The sequence below is a fragment of the Sciurus vulgaris genome (assembly GCF_902686455.1).
Source record: "Sciurus vulgaris genome assembly, chromosome: 7".
NCBI lineage: Eukaryota > Metazoa > Chordata > Mammalia > Rodentia > Sciuridae > Sciurus > Sciurus vulgaris.
The window spans coordinates 119,554,250-119,575,246 of record NC_136467.1 but is presented as its reverse complement, the minus strand read 5'-3'; the positions used below and the strand labels follow the sequence as shown (position 1 = coordinate 119,575,246).

The 20,997-nt window shown below is 37.4% G+C and overlaps 1 protein-coding gene and 1 long non-coding RNA gene across 6 annotated transcripts in view; one reads left to right on the top strand and one right to left on the bottom strand.

The window, feature by feature from the left end:
• ZFAND3 (zinc finger AN1-type containing 3) overlaps positions 1-20,997 on the top strand; it is a 383,326-nt gene that overhangs the window by 181,595 nt on the left and 180,734 nt on the right. The gene's annotated exons all lie outside the window — the stretch shown is intronic.
• On the bottom strand, positions 1,542-14,434 carry LOC306666349. Its single transcript, XR_013765276.1, has 2 exons — positions 14,181-14,434; positions 1,542-3,994 (listed from the first exon to the last, which is right to left on the bottom strand). It is a non-coding gene; the product is annotated as an uncharacterized lncRNA (long non-coding RNA).

The following is a 20,997-nucleotide window of genomic DNA, read 5'->3' as shown; positions in this document are numbered from 1 at the left end:
AATGAGGGGGAAAAGTTAAAAAAAAAAAAAAAAAAAATCTACTGCAAGGACTAATTGGACTAGGCCTAAACATTGATAGTTATTATATATTCCACAAATGAAACGGGGTGAAGTGTTGGCTTGGGGCATCCTAGATACAGAGAATTCTCTTTGGAAGGGTGAAAAACGCAGACCATCTGACAGGAAATCAGTAGGAGGCCCGAAGCTGAGTGTAATGATAGGGATGGGGAAACAGTTATATTTGATATCTACTGCTCCATGGGAAAAATATATAGGAAAGAGAGCTAACAGTAACTAAGAGGGAGGTTTGAAATCTCTTCACAGTGGGAAAAAAAATACTCATTCTCAGGACTACTTAACTTGATCATGTCTTCTCATCAGACCACATTGATAACAAAATTTATTCTAGTCCTATGTTTTTGTAATATCCCAGACTATAACCAATAATTTGGAGCTGTCATGACATCCTTCCCCTAAAATGTTTAAGGATGTAATTCAGTGCATTTAAACTATATGCCATTTGGAGTTTTTTGTTTGTTTCAAACAAGAGAAGGATTTATTGTAATCAAATATGTAGTAGTAATGAAAGAAGTGAGTGAGTTAGGCAAAAGAACTCATGATATTGGGAAAGGAGGGTGGAAGTTGGCTGAATGATTTATTGAAATTTGCTCTGATTAATTCATAATCTTTTTTTCCCTCTGTCTTAATTCAGTCATTTGGGAGTTAACTTACACTGTGAATATCTAAGGGAAACTTCTTTGATGGAAACCTTGTTTAGTAAATTCTTATTTAGTGTTTATCCTTAGGAAACATCAAATCCCCTTGTAGTTATTGAATAAATACAATATTATTAGGGTCAGCGAAATTAGAGGACTTATTAGAATGTGAAGTCATTTCCAGAAGAAAAACATATAGGTCAGAAATCAGAAATGTATCAGGTTTTCTGGACTGGGGATATACCTTAAATGGTGTAGCACTTGCTTAGTTAGCATACTCAGTGCCAAAGAAACAAAACAAAACAAAAAACCCCAAAAGCGAAAGTCACAAAAGATTTTGTGTACTAAGGCTCTGTCCTGTTTCTTCTGGTGTTGTGAGGCCAGAGGAACCCACACCAGTGACTGAATATTGACAGGAGATTTGATTCTGTGGCAAGTTATTGCCTAGTATATTAGTGCTAAGGACCAGGACCCAGTAGGTCGGAGGCCTTTACATAAATTTCAGAATAGGAAATAGAAGATTCAGAACAGGTTAAAATGGAAACTCCCATTTAAATAAAAGACTAAATTTACCCTGGTCTAAAACTCTGATTCCTCTTCAGTCTTTCTTAATAATGTGCATTGAAAGTTTGGATTTATGTTGTAGTTTGTGTTTTTTGATAGTGTGTTTGTTCTCATAGAGATCTGAGTGATGCTAACTTCAGGAATATCTCTTTCACTTGAGTTTAACTTTTACTCACCTCACTGTTACTTCATGTTGAGTAAAGTACTTTTGCAGTTCTTAATATTGAACCTATATACTAGACCTTAGGTTAAGTGATTTCGTTTCCCCCCTAAGCCATCTAGTCCCTCAGCCCTTATTGTAATTAATGCACAGCTCTCTTACTGTATACAATTAAGTCTAATTCGTAAATGAATGGAATGCTGTTCTGTGTATTTGTGTGAGGGGATGAGTCCTTGTTTAGTCAGTATCTCACAAGTTGAGACTAAATATTTGCTTTTGTTACTTGTTGATTTGACATTCAAGTTTGTTGATGGGTGGATGAAGTTTTCATGCATACTTCCTCATGTTGTCAAGTTATTCTAAAATGGACACATTTCTTGATTCATTCTACTCATCATCTCACATTTATTTCTGAAATTCTTTTCTGAAGTAACAGTACTTGTTGTCCATATTTGCATTATTTTCCCTCTGTCTTCATAGTAGAAACAGGGTTTCACGTTGCATTTGAACTTCATTCTTCTAATTTTTCCTTATTAAATAATTGCCTCTTGAAATGATTATTAGGTGCATATGAAAAAAGAAAAAAAATGGAAGACCAAAGTTGAGTCATGTACATTTTTTCCGCTGCTTCCTTGGAACTCAGTCTCCCTTCTGTTTTTTAACCTGATAGCAGTTTGCTAGGTTTTGTAGGACCAAGGTGTTTTACCACACTAGGGACAGTACCCTTTTTTTCTTTTTTATGGTGACCGAGGCACCAGCTGTTTCTCCAGCTGCACACAGAGGACCCACAATAAAACTGGGTTTAGCACATAAACCTCTCTAACAGTATCAATTCATCACACCAATCTTTCTACTTTGTCAGCCATTCTATGTTTGCATTTGCCTCTGTGAGCTCCCAGAAATAATTGATGACTCGTCTCTTAATGAAAACACAGCTCCACTTGTCTGATAAACATTAGATGTAGTGTTAGAATAACAGGTTGCCCAACATTTTTGGACCTTTACCAGGTATATGAATTGGGAGATTGTTTTATTTTGAGACTTTGTAAAGAGTTAGGACATACCAAATTTAATTTGAAGCATTTAAGAGTTACAATAGCTATTATTTTATTTGAATGGGATTATGTTATTAGTACACTGATAATTGGACCAGGCGTTATACTTATACCCTTTCTTTTTAAGATTTTTGGCTGTGTTAAATTACATATGACAAATGGGTCAATATTTTATTTTGGCAGGTAGAGACTTAAGAGATAGGTGAGTGATAAATAATACTCATCTCCACTATTGAGTGCAATCTAGGATTAGAATAGTTTTGTTAGATATCAAACTAGAGAGAGGTTTTGTGAAGTCAATAATGTATGACTTTAGTGAAGATTCTACTTATCTGAATTATTCATGCTCTTTACCAACACTTATATCCATTAATAAAGGGAAAAAAGTTTGCACTTTGTTTTGTTGGCATTTCCCTGCCCTGAGTTCATTTGTCAAAATTATCAGATACCATGTCATTATATCCATGGTTTTGGATTGTGTGACTGCTTTTTCATAGTTTCTCATGTGCTCATTTGGTGAAACTCTCATGGTTTTCTGTCACCGTCAAATGTTTCAAAGGGGGCATAACACCTTTGAGACCATAGATTATTGGTGGTAGTTTGCAAATAGTTAAATAGTCCTAAGATAAAGAAAATTTTATAGGATTAAAAAATTCTGCACTCCATTCTAGGTTGATGGTGTTTGAAGCTAATTTCATTTCATTGGTCGCCCCAGAAAATAAACTTTCAAAAGCATGGGTTCACAAACTGTATTACAGTCTCATTTATGAAAATAACTGAAGAATGAAAGGTTGTGAATGAGAGCTACTATCATATTTTAAACTTGGGTACTCTGGAGTACCACTGATAAGTTTTCTGTGATTTTAGAAACATTCTATATCTGTGCTATCTAGTATTGTAGCCACCAGCCACATGTGGTTATTGAGCACTTTAAATGTGGCTCGTGTGACTGAAGAAACGGCTTTTGCATTTTATTTCATTGAATTAATCTAAATAGCTGAATGTGGCACCCCCCTGCACCACCACCATTAGCACTTCCCTGAAACTTTATACTGAGTACTAAGCTAGATATTCTGAAGGTTATGCTTTTGTGATGTTTCTTGAAGCTGAAGGTTAAAATACTGCATGCGTCAGAAATATTTTTTTTTATCAGTTGTCTTGATTTTTCTGTGCAGTAATTTAAGAACTGTCTTCCATTCCTTCATAGTTTTACATCTGGGAAAATTCTGCAATTTTTTTTTCATCTATGTAGAAAAAATGTACTATATCCTTAGATGAGTGATACAATGACCAGTATATTGTGATATAGGTTAGATTAGTTCTCTGTCTCAGATAGGCAGTTTTAGTGACCTGCGAGTTTATTGCCTACTGTCTGCAGGAAAATAATCAACTGTTGCTTTATTTAGAATTGCTGAACTTGAAGGAGAGGTAACAGCTTTTGTCTTTTCACAGTAAATAATTATTCTTTTGGCTACTCCCCACAACCTTATTACTCTTATCTTTTTTTTCTTTTATTGTAAACAAATGGGATACATGTTGTTTCCCTGTACATGGCGTAAAGGCATACCATTTGTGTAATCATAAATTTACATTAGGGTAATGTTTGATTCATTCTGTTATTTTTTTCCCTTCCCCCCACCCCTCTTTTCCCTCTATACAGTCCTTCCTTCCTCCATTCTTGCCCCCCTCCCTAACCCTAACTCTAACCCTAACCCCTCCCCCCATTATGTGTCCTCATCCACTTATTAACGATATCATTCGACCTTTGGTTTTTTGAGATTGGCTTATTTCACTTAGCATGATATTCTCCAGTTTCATCCATTTGCCTGCAAATGCCATAATTTTACCATTCATTATGGCTGAGTAATATTCCATTGTGTGTATATATATATATATATATATATATCAATCACAGTTTCTTTATCCATTCATCAATTGAAGGACATCTAGGTTGGTTCCACAATCTGGCTATGGTGAATTGAGCAGCTATGAACATTGATGTGGCTGTATCTCTGTAGTATGCTGATTTTAAGTCCTTTAGGTATAGGCCAAGGAGTGGGATAGCTGGGTCAAATGGTGGTTCCATTCCAAGTTTTCTAAGGAATCTCCACACTGCTTTCCAGAGTGGCTGCACTAATTTGCAGCCCCACCAGCAATGTATGAGTGTACCTTTCTCCCCACATCCTCGCCAACACCTGTTGTTGCTTGTATTCTTGATAATCGCCATTCTAATTGGTGTGAGATGGATTCTTAGGGTGGTTTTGATTTGCATTTCTCTTATTACTAGAGATGTTGAACATTTTTCCATATGTTTGTTGATTGCTTGTAGATCTTCTTCTGTGAAGTGTCTATTCATTTCCTTAGCCTGTTTGTCGACTGGATTATTTGCCTTCTTGGTGTAGAGTTTTTTTGAGTTCTTTATAGATTCTGGAGATTAGTGCTCTATCTGAAGTATGATTGGCAAAGATTTTCTCCCACTCTGTAGGCTCTTTCTTCGCATTGCTGATAGTTTCCTTTGCTGAGAGAAAGCTTTTTAGTTTGAATCTATCCCAGTTATTGATTCTTGCTTTTATTTCTTGTGCTGTGGAGTCCTATTGAGGAAGTCTGGTCCTAAGCCGACAAGTTGAAGATCTGGATCTACTTTTTCTTCTATAATCTGCAGGGTCTCTGGTCTGATTCCGAGGTCCTTAATCCATTTTGAGTTTAGTTTCGTGCATGGTGAGAGATATGGGTTTAGTTTCATTCTGTTGCATATGGATTTCCAATTCTCCCAGCACCATCTGTTGAAGAGGCTATCTTTTCTCCATTGCATATTTTTGGCCCCTTTGTCTAGTGAGAAAATTGTATTTATTTGGGTTTGTGTCCGTGTCCTCTATTCTGTACCATTGATCTACCTATTTTGGTACCAATACCATGCTGTTTTTGTTACTATTGCTTTGTAGTAGAGTTGAAGATCTGGTATTGCGATACCCCCTGCTTTACTCTTCCTGCTAAGGATTGCTTTAGCTATTCTGGGTTTCTTATTCTTCCAGATGAATTTCATAATTGCTTGCTCTATTTCTGTAAGGTACGTCATTGGGATTTTAATTGGAATTGCATTGAATCTGTATAGCACTTTAGGTAGTATGGCCATTTTGACAATATTAATTCTTCCTATCCAAGAACATGGGAGATCTTTCCATCTTCTAAGGTTTTCTTTAATTTCTTTCTTTAGTGTACTGTAGTTCTCATTGTAGAGGTCTTTCACCTCTTTTGTGAGACTGATTCCGAAGTATTTTATTTTTTTGGAGGCTATTGTGAATGGGGTAGTTTTCCTGATTATTCTTTCCAAAGATTCATCACTTATGTATAAAAATGCATTAGATTTATGTGCATTGATCTTATATCCTGCTACTTTAATGAATTCACTTATGAGTTCTGAAAGTTTTCTGGTGGAATTTCCTGGTTCCTCTAAGTATATAATCATATCATCAGCAAATAGGGATAGTTTGAGTTCTTCTTTTCCTATTCGTATCCCTTTAATTTCTTTGGTCTGTCTAATTGCTCTGGCTAGAGTTTCAAGGACGGTATTGAATAGAAGTGGTGAAAGAGGGCATCCCTGCCTTGTTCCAGTTTTTAGGGGGAATGCTTTCATTTTTTCACCATTTAGAATGATATTAGCCATGGGCTTAGCATAAATGGCCTTTACAATGTTAAGGAATATTCCCACTATCCCTGTTTTTTCTAGTGTCTTGAGCATGAAGGGGTGCTGTATTTTATCAAATGCTATTTCTGCATCTATTGAAATAATCATGTGATTCTTGACTTTAAGTCTATTGATATGGTGAATTACATTTATTGATTTCCTGATGTTGAACCAACCTTGCATCCCTGGGATGAAATCCACTTGATCGTGGTGCACTATCTTTTTAATATTTTTTTGTATGCGATTTGCTAAAATTTTGTTGAGAATTTTTGGGTCGATGTTCATTAAGGATATTGTTCTGAAATTTTCTTTCCTCGATGTGTCTCTGTCTGGTTTAGGTATCAGTGTGATATTGGCTTCATAGAATGAGTTTGGGAGGGTTCCCTCCTCTTCTATTTTATGGAATACTTTGAGAAGTATTGGAATGAGCTCTTCTTTCAAGGTTTTGTAGAACTCGGCTGAGAACCCATCTGGGTCCCGGACTTTTCTTTGTTGGTAGGCTTTTGATGACCTCTTCTATTTCATTACTTGAAATTGGTCTATTTAAATTGTGTATGTCCTCCTCGTTCAGTTTAGGCAATTCATATGTCTCTAGAAACCTGTTGATGTCTTCAAAATTTTGTATTTTGTTGGAGTATAGATTTTCAAAATAGCTTCTAATTGTTTTGTATTTCAGTCGTGTCTGTTGTGATATTTCCTTGTTCATTCCGAATTTTAGTGATTTGGGTTTTCTCTCGTCTTCTCTTTGTTAGTGTGGCTAAAGGTTTATCAATTTTTTTCAAAGAACCAACTATTTATTTTGTCAATTTTTTGTATTGTTTCTTTTGTTTCAATTTCGTTGATTTCAGCTCTGAGTTTAACTATTTCCTGTCTTCTACTACTTTTGGTGCTGGTCTGTTCTTCTTTTTCTAGGGCTTTGAGCTGTAGTGTTAGCTCGTTTATTTGTTGAGTTTTACTTCTTTTATTAAATGTGCTCCATGAAATAAGTTTTCCTCTAAGTACTGCTTTCATAGTGTCCCAGAGATTTTTTTTTTTTTATTGTAAACAAATGGGATACATGTTGTTTCTCTGTTTGTACATGGCGTAAAGGCATACCATTTGTGTAATCATAAATTTACATAGAGCAATGTTGTTTGATTCATTCTGTTATTTTTTTCCCTTCCCCCCACCCCTCCCACCCCTCTTTACCCTCTATACAGTAGTTCCTTCCTCCATACTTGCCCCCCTCCCTAACCCTAACTCTAACCCTTCCCTCCCCCCCATTATGTGTCAACCTCCACTTATTAGCGATATCATTCGTCCTTTGGCTTTTTGAGATTGGCTTATCTCACTTAGCATGATATTCTCCAATTTCATCCATTTGCCTGCAAATGTCATAATTTTATCATTCTTTATGGCTGAGTAATATTCCATAGTATATATATATACCACAGTTTCTTTATCCACTCATCAATTGAAGGGCATCTAGGTTGGTTCCACAGTCTGGCTATTGTGAATTGAGCAGCTATGAACATTGATGTGGCTGTATTTCTGTAGTATGCAGATTTTAAGTCCTTTGGGTATAGGCCAAGGAGTGGGATAGCTGGGTCAAATGGTGGTTCCATTCCAAGTTTTCTAAGGAATCTCCACACTGCTTTCCATAGTGGCTGCACTAATTTGCAGCCCCACCAGCAGTGTATGAGTGTACCTTTCTCCCCACATCCTCGCCAACACCTGTTGTTGCTTGTATTCTTGATAATCGCCATTCTAATTGGGGTGAGATGGAACCTTAGGGTGGTTTTGATTTGCATTTCTCTTATTACTAGAGATGTTGAACATTTTTCCATATGTTTGTTGATTGCTTGTAGATCTTCTTCTGTGAAGTGTCTATTCATTTCCTTAGCCCATTTGTTGACTGGACTGTTTGAATTCTTGGAGTAGAGTTTTTTGAGTTCTTTATAGATTCTGGAGATTAGTGCTCTATCTGAAGTATGATTGGCAAAGATATTCTCCCACTCTGTAGGCTCTTTCTTCGCATTGCTGATAGTTTCCTTTGCTGAGAGAAAGCTTTTTAGTTTGAATCTATCCCAGTGGTTGATTCTAGCTTTTATTTCTTGTGCTATGGGAGTCCTGTTAAGGAAGTCTGGTCCTAGACCAACAAGATGAAGATTTGGACCTACTTTTTCTTCTATAATCTGCAGGGTCTCTGGTCTGATTCCGAGGTCCTTAATCCATTTTGAGTTTAGTTTCGTGCATGGTGAGAGATATGGGTTTAGTTTCATTCTGTTGCATATGGATTTCCAATTCTCCCAGCACCATTTGTTGAAGAGGCTATCTTTTCTCCATTGCATGTTTTTGGCCCCTTTGTCTAGTGAGAAAATTGTATTTATTTGGGTTTGTGTCTGTGTCCTCTATTCTGTACCATTGATCTACCTTTCTATTTTGGTACCAATACCATGCTGTTTTTGTTACTATTGCTTTGTAGTAGAGTTGAAGATCTGGTATTGCAATACCCCCTGTTTCACTCTTCCTGCTAAGGATTGCTTTAGCTATTCTGGGTTTCTTATTCTTCCAGATGAATTTCATAATTGCTTGCTCTATTTCTGTAAGGTACGTCATTGGGATTTTAATTGGAATTGCATTGAATTTGTATAGCACTTTAGGTAGTATGGCCATTTTGACAATATTAATTCTTCCTATCCAAGAACATGGAAGATCTTTCCATCTTCTAAGGTGTTCTTTAATTTCTTTCTTTAGTGTTGTATAGTTCTCATTGTAGAGGTCTTTCACCTCTTTTGTGAGATTGATTCCCAAGTATTTTATTTTTTTCGAGGCTATTGTGAATGTAGTAGTTTTTCTAATTATTCTTTCTGAAGATTCATCACTTAAGTATAAAAATGCGTTGGATTTATGGGCATTGATCTTGTAACCTGCTACTTTACTGAATTCACTTATGAGTTCTAAGAGTTTTCTGGTGGAATTTCCAGGTTCCTCTAAATATATAATCATGTCATCAGCGAACAGGGATAGTTTGAGTTCTTCTTTTCCAATTCGTATCCCTTTAATTTCTTTGGTTTGTCTAATTGCTCTGGCCAGAGTCTCAAGAACGATGTTGAATAGAAGTGGTGAAAGAGGGCATCCCTGCCTTGTTCCAGTTTTTAGGGGGAATGCTTTCAGTTTTTCCCCATTTAGAATGATGTTAGCCATGGGCTTAGCATAAATGGCCTTTACAATGTTAAGGAATGTCCCCACTATTCCTATTTTTTCTAGTGTTTTGAGCATGAAGGGGTGCTGTGCTTTATCAAATGCTTTTTCTGCATCTATTGAAATAATCATGTGATTCTTGACTTTAAGTCTGTTGATATGGTGAATGACATTTATTGATTTCCTGATGTTGAACCAACCTTGCATCCCTGGGATGAAACCCACTTGATCGTGGTGCACTATCTTTTTAATATGTTTTTGTATGCGATTTGTTAAAATTTTGTTGAGAATTTTTGCGTCGATGTTCATTAAGGATATTGTTCTGAAATTTTCTTTCCTCGATGTGTCTCTGTCTGGTTTAGGTTATCAGGGTAATATTGGCTTCATAGAATGAGTTTGGGAGGGTTCCCTCCTCTTCTATTTTATGGAATACTTTGAGAAGTATTGGAATGAGCTCTTCTTTCAAGGTTTTGTAGAACTCGGCTGAGAACCCATCTGGGTCCCGGACTTTTCTTTGTTGGTAGGCTTTTGATGACCTCTTCTATTTCAGTACTTGAAATTGGTCTATTTAAATTGTGTATGTCCTCCTCGTTCAGTTTAGGCAGTTCATATGTCTCTAGAAACCTGTCGATGTCTTCGAAATTTTGTATTTTGTTGGAGTATAGATTTTCAAAATAGCTTCTAATTATGTTTTGTATTTCAATCGTGTCTGTTGTGATATTTCCTTGTTCATTCCGAATTTTAGTGATTTGGGTTTTCTCTTGTCTTCTCTTTGTTAGTGTGGCTAAAGGTTTATCAATTTTGTTTATTTTTTCGAAGAACCAACTATTTATTTTGTCGATTTTTTGTATTGTTTCTTTTGTTTTAATTTCGTTGAATTCAGCTCTGAATTTAACTATTTCCTATCTTCTACTACTTTTGGTGTTGGTCTGTTCTTTTTTTTCTAGGGCTTTGAGCTGTAGTGTTAGGTGGTTTATTTGTTGAGTTTTACTTCTTTTATTGAATGCGCTCCATGAAATATATTTTCCTCTTAGTACTGTTTTCATAGTGTCCCAGAGATTTTGATATGATGTTTCTTTGTTCTCATTTACCTCTAAGAATTTTTTAATTTCCTTCCTAATATCTTCTGTTATCCATTCATCATATAATAGCATATTGTTTAATCTCCAGGTGTTGGAATAGTTTCTGTGTTTTACTCTTTCATTTATTTCTAACTTCAATCCATTATGATCTGATAGAATATAAGGTAGTGCCTGTATCTTCTTGTATTTGCTAACATTAGCTTTGTGGCATAATATATGGTCTATTTTAAAGAAGGATCCATGTGCTGCTGAGAAGAAAGTGTATTCGCTCTTGGTTGGATGGTATATTCTATAAATGTCCGTTAAGTCTAAATTATTGATTGTGTTATTAAGATCTGTGGTTTCTTTGTTCAATTTTTGTCTGGAAGATCTGTCCAGTGGTGAGAGAGGTGTGTTAAAATCACCTAGTATTATTGTGTTATGGTCTATTTGGTTTCTGAAATTGAGAAGGATTTGTTTGACATACATGGATGAGCCACTTTTTGGGGCATAGATGTTTATGATTGTTATATCTTGCTGATTTATGCTTCCCTTAAGCAGTATGAAATGCCCTTCTTTATCCCTTCTGACTAACTTTGGTTTGAAGTCCACCTTATCTGAAATGAGGATGGATACTCCAGCTTTTTTGCTGAGTCCATGTGCATGGTATGTTTTTCCCCATCCTTTCACCTTTAGTCTATGGGTATCTTTTTCTATGAGGTGAGTCTCTTGCAGGCAACATATTGTTGGATCTTTCTTTTTAATCCAATCTGCCAGTCTATGTCTTTTGATTGATGAATTCAGGCAATTAACATTCAGGGTTATTATTGAGATATGATTTGTATTCCCGTTCATTTGGTTCATTTTTTACATTTTATTTATTTATTTGTTAGACACAACTTGTTTCCTCCTTTATTTGACAATTCCTTTAGGATAATTCCTCCCTTTGCTGATTTGCTTCTTTGTTTTTCATCTCTTCCTCATGGAATATTTTGCTGAGAATGTTCTGTAATGCTGGCTTTCTTTTTGTAAATTCTTTTAGCTTTTGTTTATCATGGAAGAATTTTATTTCATCGTCAAATTTGAAGGTAAGTTTTGCTGGGTATAAGATTCTTGGTTGGCATGCGTTTTCTCTCAGGGCTTGAAAAATGTTGTTCCAGGCCCTTTTAGCTTTTAGGGTCTGGATTGAAAAATCTGCTGATATCCGTATTGGTTTCCCCCTGAATGTAATTTGGTTCTTTTCTCTCACAGCCTTTAAAATTCTGTCTTTATTTTGTATGTTAGGTGTTTTCATTATAATGTGCCTTGGTGTGGGTCTGTTGTAATTTTGTGTATTTGGAGTCCTATAAGCCTCTTGAACTTGATTTTCCATTTCATTCTTCAGATTTGGGAAATTTTCTGATATTATTTTATTGTAGAGATTGTTCATTCCTTTGGTTTGTTTCTCTAAGCCTTCCTCAATCCCAATAATTCTTAAATTTGGCCTTTTCATGATATCCCATAGTTCTTGTAGATTCTGTTCATGATTTCTTACCATCTTCTCTGTTTGTTCAGCTTTGCTTTCAAGGTTAAATATTTTGTCTTCAATGTCTGAGGTTCTGTCTTCCAGGTGTTCTATTCTATTGGATATGCTTTCTATGGAGTTCTTAATTTGGTTTATTGTTTCCTTCATTTCAAGGATTTTTGTTTGGTTTTTTTCAATATCTCTAACTCTTTATTGAAATGATCTTTTGTTTCCTGTATTTGCTCTTTTAACTGTCGTTTGGTGCGATCATTCAGTGCCTGCATTTGCTCTTTCATCTCATCATTCAGTGCGTGCATTTGCTCTTTCATCTCATCGTTTGCTTCCCTCATCATTTTAATTATGTAGATTCTGACCTCCTTTTTGTCATTTCTTCTGCCAATCTGTCATTGGGTTTTATTGATTTAACAACTAGATTTGTTTGGGGCATTTTCTTCCCTTTCCTTGTATTGTTCAGGTATCAGTGGACCGCTGAGATATTGCAGATTTCCTCTATTGACTTATAATATCCCTGAAGATTTCTAGTATATCCCCTCTTAGCCTTCAGTAGGTTGAAGTCTTGGAGAAAGTTGATAATGCAGTGCTCCACAAGGAAGCTGCCTCTCTAGGTGTGGTGGCCTGCAGGTGGGTTATATTCCCTGCTAGTGGGCAGAGGTGCCTCCACTTGTTGACCAATGGTCATCCAAAGGGGAACTAGGCTGCGGGCTGAGGCAAGGCCTGTTTCGGCCTGTGTCTCTGGTTTTACCGTCCTTGTGGGAAAACCTCACCCAGCGGGGAAGACTCACCCGGTGGGGAGGTCTCGCTGGTCAGTTCCCCTCCTAGAGGTTCCCCTCAATCTACAGCTACCGCCTGGGCTGGGCTACCTTTCTCTGCAACGTTCCCAGCGGCCCGGACCTACCTCCTGGGTCTGGGAGCCTCACCTTTCACAGATGAGTCTCCTTAGGCTGCCTCTCCTCAGAGAATCTGCCCGCAGTCCTGGAACCTTTGCTCCGCCCCTAAGCGTGTCTCTGTGCGGCTCTTCCACCAAGAAGCCTTCTAGGTCCTGGGACCCTGCTCTGCACCTAATCACCTGGCTATGCAGCCCCTCCTCTTAGCAGCCACCTGGAGCCCCGTACAATCGCTCCGAGTCCAAGAGACCTCCCGCATGCCTCTTCTTGCAGACAGCCGCCCGGTGTTCTGGTGCGGTCACCAGGAGTCCAAGCAACTCACTGCACGCCTCCTCCTCCCGCCAACCGCCCGTAGCCCTGGGAAGTCACTCCGAGTCCAAGTGACCCGCCCCGTTCCTTCTCCTCTTCCAGGTACCCCTCCGGGTGTTCAGGAGCAGTCACTCTGATTCGCTCTGAGTCCACGTGACCCACTGTACACCTCCTCCAGGCAGCCGCCCGGAGCTTTGGTGCGGCCACTCGAGACCAAGCGTCCCACCGGCTCCTCCTCCAGGCAGCCCCCCAGTGGTCAGGAGCGGTTGCTTTGAGTCCAAACAACTTACCACTTGCCTCCTCCTCTGAGCAGCTGCCTGGAGCTCCAACGCAGTCACTGCGAGTCCATGCGACTCGCTGCACTCCTCCTCCTCCTCCTCCTCCTCCAGGCAGCCCCCCCCCCCCCCGGTGTTCAGGATCGGTCACTCTTCCTCCGGCAACCGCCCGTAGCTCTGGTATAGTCACTCCAAATCCAAGCGGCCACGCTCCTCCTCCTCCTCCTGTGGGCAGGCCCGGGCGTTCAGAAGTGGTTGCTCTGAGTCCAGACAGGTGGCTACGCAGATCCTCTGGCAACCGCCTGTAGCTCTGGTGCAGCTGCTCCGAGTCCACGTGCCTCCCCACGCTGCTGCTGCTCCTCCTCCTCCTCCTCCTCCGGGCAGGTCCCGGTGTCAGGAGTGGTCGCTCTGAGTCCAAACAGCTCTCCTCGCAGCCCCTCCTCTGGGCCTCTGCCCGGTGCCCCAGTGGTTGCTCCGAGTCACAGCGCTGTGCTGAGCGGCTTCCTCTACAATGCTCCCAGTTGTCCGAGTTCACTGCTCCAGCAGGGGGAGGGGTGTCTTGCCGGGCAGCTCTACTTCACAATGTTCCCTGCGTTCAGGGACTACCGTCCCATCCGGGATGCCTCCCCTACATGAGAGACTCACCCGGCTGCTTTGAGTTGGTCCCAAGTCTCTCAATATCTCTTCTTTTGAATCCTGAGTCCTGGAGCAACATGAAATGCAGCTATCCTCTAGTCCGCCATCTTGAAACCTCTACTCTTACCTTTTTAACTTGTTTTCTCTGTCCAGTTTTTTGCCCACAAGTATGCTTTGCTTTAAGAAAATTTCATATGTGGGTGAATTAGAGACTGTCATTATTACAATAGTGTTCTTTTACAAGATAGTCTTTTCACGCTCTGTCAATCACATCAAAAGTTTGTCATTATCATTAAGTTAATGCAGGCTGTCAATTGAAATTTAATCAAAAGGGAAACTAATAATGATCAAGACAAAATAGTGTACCAAAAATGTTATTTTTGATAACATAGTGGGTGAAGTGAGATATCCTTCATACAAGAAACTGGCCAGTTAGCCTTGAAGTGGTGAATGATTACCTCACATTTCCATGGACTTCATTATAAGCTACCTCAGTTTCCCTTCTTGCACCATCATAGCAGGAAATCTGTTTTTGTCAAGTTTAAGTAGCGAAGAGGGAAATAACTTTTTCATTCAGATTCATTGTGTGAATCAGTAAGATGTTTTTTAGCAGGTGCTGCAAAGTGAAGACTAATTTGGCCTTTACAAAAATAGTCTTACCTATAGCACCAGCACCCTTACTCTTTATATAACTCAAATTACTCCACAATTCATAAATAGGCTTATAGGAGGATGAACCTGGCAGAGTGACTCCCCAAAACATTTCATTGAATATAAAAAGCACTTGGAGTTGTAATGCCGAAACACAAGGGAGAGTTTTGAAGGATACAGTGTTCTTTCAAGAAGTGCTTGTATATGTAACTGTGAAATCATCACACATTTAGATAGTGAGCGTATTCATCATTGTATGTTTTCTCTAAGCCCTTTATAATTTCTCTCTGACATCCCTGCTTTTCTTTCCTCTCATGCAACCAGGGTGATCTGCTTTTTGTCACTATAAATTAATTTGCATTTTATATGCTTTTATATAAATAGGACCATACAGCATATGCTCTTTGGGGGAGTCTGTGACTTCTCTCAGTCAACATAATTATTTTGAAATTTCATCCACATTGTTGCCTGTATCCAAAGTTCATTCTTTCCTTTTGGTAAGTAGTTGTTAGGGTCTGAAAATGGTTAGAGTGTGTTCACTAAGGTAATTATGCTGGAGGCTTGGTTCCAATGTGGCCGTGTTAAGGTGGCAGAACCTTTAGAGGTAGACCTAGTGAAAGGTACTTAGGTGCCTGGGGACACCATCCTTGGAATGGATTAATGCTGGTCTTGAGGAGTGGGTTTGTTTCCATGAGAAGAGATTTGTATAAGAGAGCCTCTCATCTCTCTTAAATCTCTTGACTATATATATTTCTCACTTGTCGCTTTCATTCCTGTTCCCACATGATGTTATCTGCAATGTAGTATGCTGCAACGCAACTTTGACCAGAGGCCCAATAGATGGGGGGTCACCTCATTTTGGGCTTTCAACCTCCGAAATTGTGAGCTAAGTAAATCTCATTTCTTTTATACCTAATATCAGTTATAGCAACAGAAAATGAACTAATACAATAGCATCCATTGTGTGAATAATACCATAGGTTGCTTATATATTTATCTGTTGATGGGCGTTTTGATTGTTTCCAAGTTTCACGTATTTCAAATAAAGCTATTATGAATGTTCACATGGAAGTCTTTATTTGACAGTCATTTTCTTTGGGGTAAATGCCTAGAAATGGAATGACTAGCTTATACAAACTGCCAATCTTTTCCAAAGTAGTTATAGTGTATAAGGCTCTTACATCAGTGCATAGGAGTTCCACTTCATCCATATATCCCCCAAAATTTGGCTTGGTCATTCTTTTTGATTTTAGGTCTTGTAGTATGTATGTATGTATTAGTGTCTCATTGTGGTAATAATTTGCATTCTTCTGATAATACTGAGTATCTTTTCATGCACTTACATATCATTCATGTATCTTTTTTGGTGGACTGTCTTAATTTTTTTGGCCCATTTTAAAATTGGGTTGTTCATTTTATTAATGACATTTTAAATAATTTTTGAATATTCTGGATACAACTCCTGCCTCGTGTGCAAAGATTTTCTTACACTATGGTTGATGCTTCTCTTAATAAAGACTTTCAAAGAACAGAAGCTTGAAGCTTAATTCCAATGAAGTTCAATGTATCCCATTTTTTAAGAATATATTTTTAAAGATTTTCTCATGTTTCCTTTAAGAATTTTTATGGTTTTATGTTTACATTGATCTTTGACTTTTCTGTTAATTTTTTCATGTGGTATAAGGTATCAATTCAGGATTATTTTTTGCTACCACCAGTAGTTTAAAAAAAAATCTGTCCTTTCTCCATTGCATTTCCTTTAGGTCTTTGTCCAAAAACCATTTGTTCATCTGTATGTGGGGTTTGTTTCTGGATTGCATTTTCTGTCACGTTAATCTATTTGTCATTATGCCAATACCATATTCTCTTGATTACTGAAGTTTTATAATAATTCTTAAAATCAAGCATTGATAATTATTTATTTCAACTTTATTCATCTTTTTCCACAATTGTTTGGACTGTTCTAGGTCCTTTGCATTTCATTACAAGTTTTAAAATTAGTTTGTCAGTTTCTACAGAAAAGTTTGCTGAGTTGATGATAGGGGTTGCTGTGAACCTATATGTCAACTAGGGTAGAGTGGCACCTTAATAATACCAAGTCTTAAATTTGTGATCAAGATATCCTTCTCTGTTTATTGAAAACTCTTTCTCAACAATATTTTGTAGTCTTTGTTGTGTTGGTCTTTCACATTTTTCATCATATGTCTAAGCATTTAATATTTTTGATGCTATTTATAAAGGGAATTTAAGATTTTTTGTTTCTGTTTAGATACTACATTGTTTTTGTATTCTGGAACCTTGGTAAGCTTAGTATTAGTTCTGCTAGCTTTATTGCTGATTCCTTAAATTTGCTATTATGTCAGTGAATAAAGGCAGTGTCACCTTTTCATGTCTGGTTTAGATACCTAGTAAATGTGAGTCTAGCTTTAGGTTTTTCATAGATGCTCTTGGTTAGGTTGTGGAAATTCTTTTATTTCTATTTTATTGAGGGTTTTTTTAAAAAATCAAGAATGAATATTGAATTTTGCAAATTCTTTTTTATGTGTTTTGGGATGATTTTATGGTTTCAGTTTGTAAATATGATAATTTAATTACCCTGATTTACAAATTTCAAAACAGTTCTGCATTTTGGAGATAATCCCCATTTGGTTGTGATCCATTATCCTTTTATGGCATGAAGTTCATAATATTTCTTTGTGCTTTTAGTATCTCCAAGGTATAATGAAGGTACCTCTGATACCTGATATTGGCAATTCGTACCTTTTCTGTTTTTTCCCTAGTTACTTTGGCTAAAGATTTATCTATAAAACCAGTTCATCTCAAAGAACCAGCTTTCGGTTTCATTGCTTTTCTTATTTTTGTGCTCTTTCATGGATTTTTCACTTTAATCTTAATAATTTCCTTTCTTCTGCTTACTCTGAGTTTAATTTGTTCATTTTCTAGTTTCAAGGTGGAAGCTTAGTTTATTGATGATCCCGTTTCCCTTCCCCTTCCCCTATCCTTAATCCATATCGCTGTCTCTCTCTTTGATTTTTTTAGGACTGGGGGTTAAACCCAGGGGCACTCTACCACAGAACTGCATCCCCAGCCCTTAGTTTTATTTTTTATTTTGAGGGAGGATTTCCACCAAGTTGCTCAGGCTGGCCTCAAATTTGGGATCTTGCCTCCGTCTCCCCAGTCGATGTGCCCTGATGAGATCTTATTTTCCAACAAAATTGTTCAGTGCTATAAAATTCCACCTAAGTTCTGCTTTAGTGGTAACCTAGAAATTTCTTCTGTGTTGTGTTAATATCTATTTCTGCTAATTCTAACATCTGCATCAGTTCTGAATTGGTTTTCTGTGATTATTTCACTCATGCTGCATACTTTCTTCTTTGTATTCCTGGCCATGTTTGTTTGAATACCTGATCTTGTGAATTTTACCTTCTTGGGTGCTGAATGTTATTTTATTACCTAAAGATCTTATTGGACTTTGTTCTAGGATGCAGTTAAATTGCAGCATCTTCTCCTTTTATATTCTAAGACCCTCAGTAGTTTTCTGCAGCCATGAATAAATTTGAATCCTTCATATACCGTGTTTTTCACCTGTATAGACATACCAATGATAAAGGTTAATTTATAAATTAGGCAAAGTAATAGATTAACAATAATAATAAAATACTATACTTACAGCAGTATACTGTGATAGAAGTTGTATGAATATGAAATTGTTTATTTCTGAATTTTTTAATTTAATACTTTTGGATAATGGTTAGCTTCTGATAACTAAAATTACAAAAGCAAAACTGCACATAAGGGAGGACTACTGTACTTGGAAACAAATTGATCTTTTGGAGTCCTACTTTGGTGAGTTTCTTGTTTTTTTAATGTTGAATTTGGAGTGGTTTTTAGTCTAGGGTCAATTTTTCTCTTATTTCTCAGTTAAGACCTTCTTGAGTACTCTACCCAGTGCCCCTGAATTGAAGGTTCTTTTAGTCTGACCTTTGGGAGCAGACTCTGTTGAGACACTGTTTCTGCTAAGCCTTTCAGATAGGTCTTTTCTTGACTTCATAGTTTTTTCATATGAATGTATTGATCTGTACTCTCCTTAATACTCTACCGGTATATAACTCTTGCTTATTAGTTGTTCTGTTCTATGAATTCTGTTTTGTTCTCACCAGACTTTCAGCTCATTTCTTCAGCTCAGGACATTTGCTGGGCAGGACCAGCTATATAATTTGTAGAGCCCACTTTGAAATGAAAATGTAGGCTCTTTTTTTTTTTTTTTTTTTTAAATTAGAGTTTTACTATGACAAGAGCAGAGCATTAAGCCAGGTATAGGACCCACTGGAACTATACCTGCTTATAGTTTGCATGCCCACAAAGCTCGGACTACAGTTGAGCTCCGTCTCCTATTTCCTTCCCTTTCTCTGGACCTGAGAACTCTTCAAGGAGAGACAGTCATAGGGTTGGTCTCCTTTATTTTCTATCTTTCTCGGATCACTATCCTTTTTTTTTTTGCTAGATATTCAGAGACTTAAAAATCCATACACTTTTGTCTGGGTTATTTGGTTGTTTCAGGCAGGAAAATAAATGTTGTCCCAGAGTGCCTGGAAACAGAAGTTATTTTTAGTGTACATTTTGTGTAAGGACCAGGTACCTTCTTTTGTGTTAAACTAGGTTAGGATACCCCTACTGGTCCCAGTAGACCAAAGTCTACTGGTTTGGTACCTTGTTTAGATCTGTTGCAGTAGAATCCCTCCTATCATTTCTATTTTTCAGTCTTAATTCCTCTTCTTAAAATAGAAGCAGATTTCCTGGTGACCATCAACCCATTTTCTGAGTTGTACCTTTGATTTCAATTAAGTGGTAGCTTTCTGCTTCAATCCACTCAGCCTTATTCTTCTCTATGCTGCATTTAAATGTAAGCTGCAGTTGGGTGAGGGCAGTTCTCTTCTCCTATCTCTTGCTAAATGCCTCCCCTTCAGTGTAATTTGATCAACATCATGCAGTCGGTATTAATAGCCTTTTAGATATGCCCTGCCCTATTAGGAAGAATATACAGTGATACAAAAATGAATTTGTCAAGAGTTTTATGGTTGCATGATCTATTGTACAATATTAATCCTGCTGCAGTGTTATTAAGTCATTTTTGTCTCCCTTCATATTAATGTTGACATTCTATTACTGGATTTGTTCTTGTTCCCAGATTAAAACATAAAGGAAAAAATATTTCCTGTTACAATATTAAAATTAATTGTAAGCAGCACCTTGCTGGTGAAGTAGAACCAGAACCCTGCTGGAAATTTCTCTGTTTTTGACTTAATGCATGGTTTTGTGTATGTATGTATGTGTGTGTCTGTACATGTACACTGCAACTCCCCCCCCCCCCCCCCCCGTACAATTGGAATACCATTCTAAGGGCACTAGGAAAACATAGCAAGGAAACAAGGAGTAAATTTAAAAGTACAAGATTTTCTTAAAATGGTAATAGAAATCATTGACTTGAGGAGCAGCCATACCTAGCTGGTAGTTCCTACCTAGAGGATGATAAGTAGGCTGGTGGTGATAGATCTGTCAGTAGGAGAATTTGAACTGATTTAGGATTCTATTTTATTCATAGGCATATCTTATATTCTGAGAAATTAGGGGACATTTAAACAAAAACTACATTATGATGAGACCAGCACTTATAAATCAGGGCAATACCATAATCATAATCTGGAATAATATGAGAGCTGTAGTCATTATTTCAAAATTAGGCAAACGAGGGCTACATGATTCTTTTCTGTGAATATTCTTTATCTTTTTTTTGGTGGAGCGTGAGTTGCTAGGAATTGAACCCGAGGCCCCCCGCATGTAGGCAAGTGTTCTACATGAGTCACATTCCTAACCCCTTGGTGTTCTGTTTGAAAGTTATCATTTTTATCTACTTGGGAGGCAATATCAGCTTCCTATCTGTGACCTCTATAATTGTACCTCAGGATATTGTAATGATTTCTGGTTATGATTAGGTAGGTTCTCTAGAATGCTAATTGTTAAAATTGTAAAATTTCTAATAAGTTTATGTAATTACATTTTTTACTGTTAAGTATGTTTTTGAATGAAAGAAACAAGCTGAAATAAATTACTGTACTATTGTAGTTTTGTGAACTAGGTATCTACATACTATAGAGTTTTTTAAAATGTGAAACACCAAAATGTATAGTGTTTGACTCAGGGTGGTGGTAATAGGGAAGAAATTTTATGTTTTAAATATTCTCTGTGGAATCAATAGAAAATGGGAAATACTAAAGCTCAGAGCCCAAATTAAT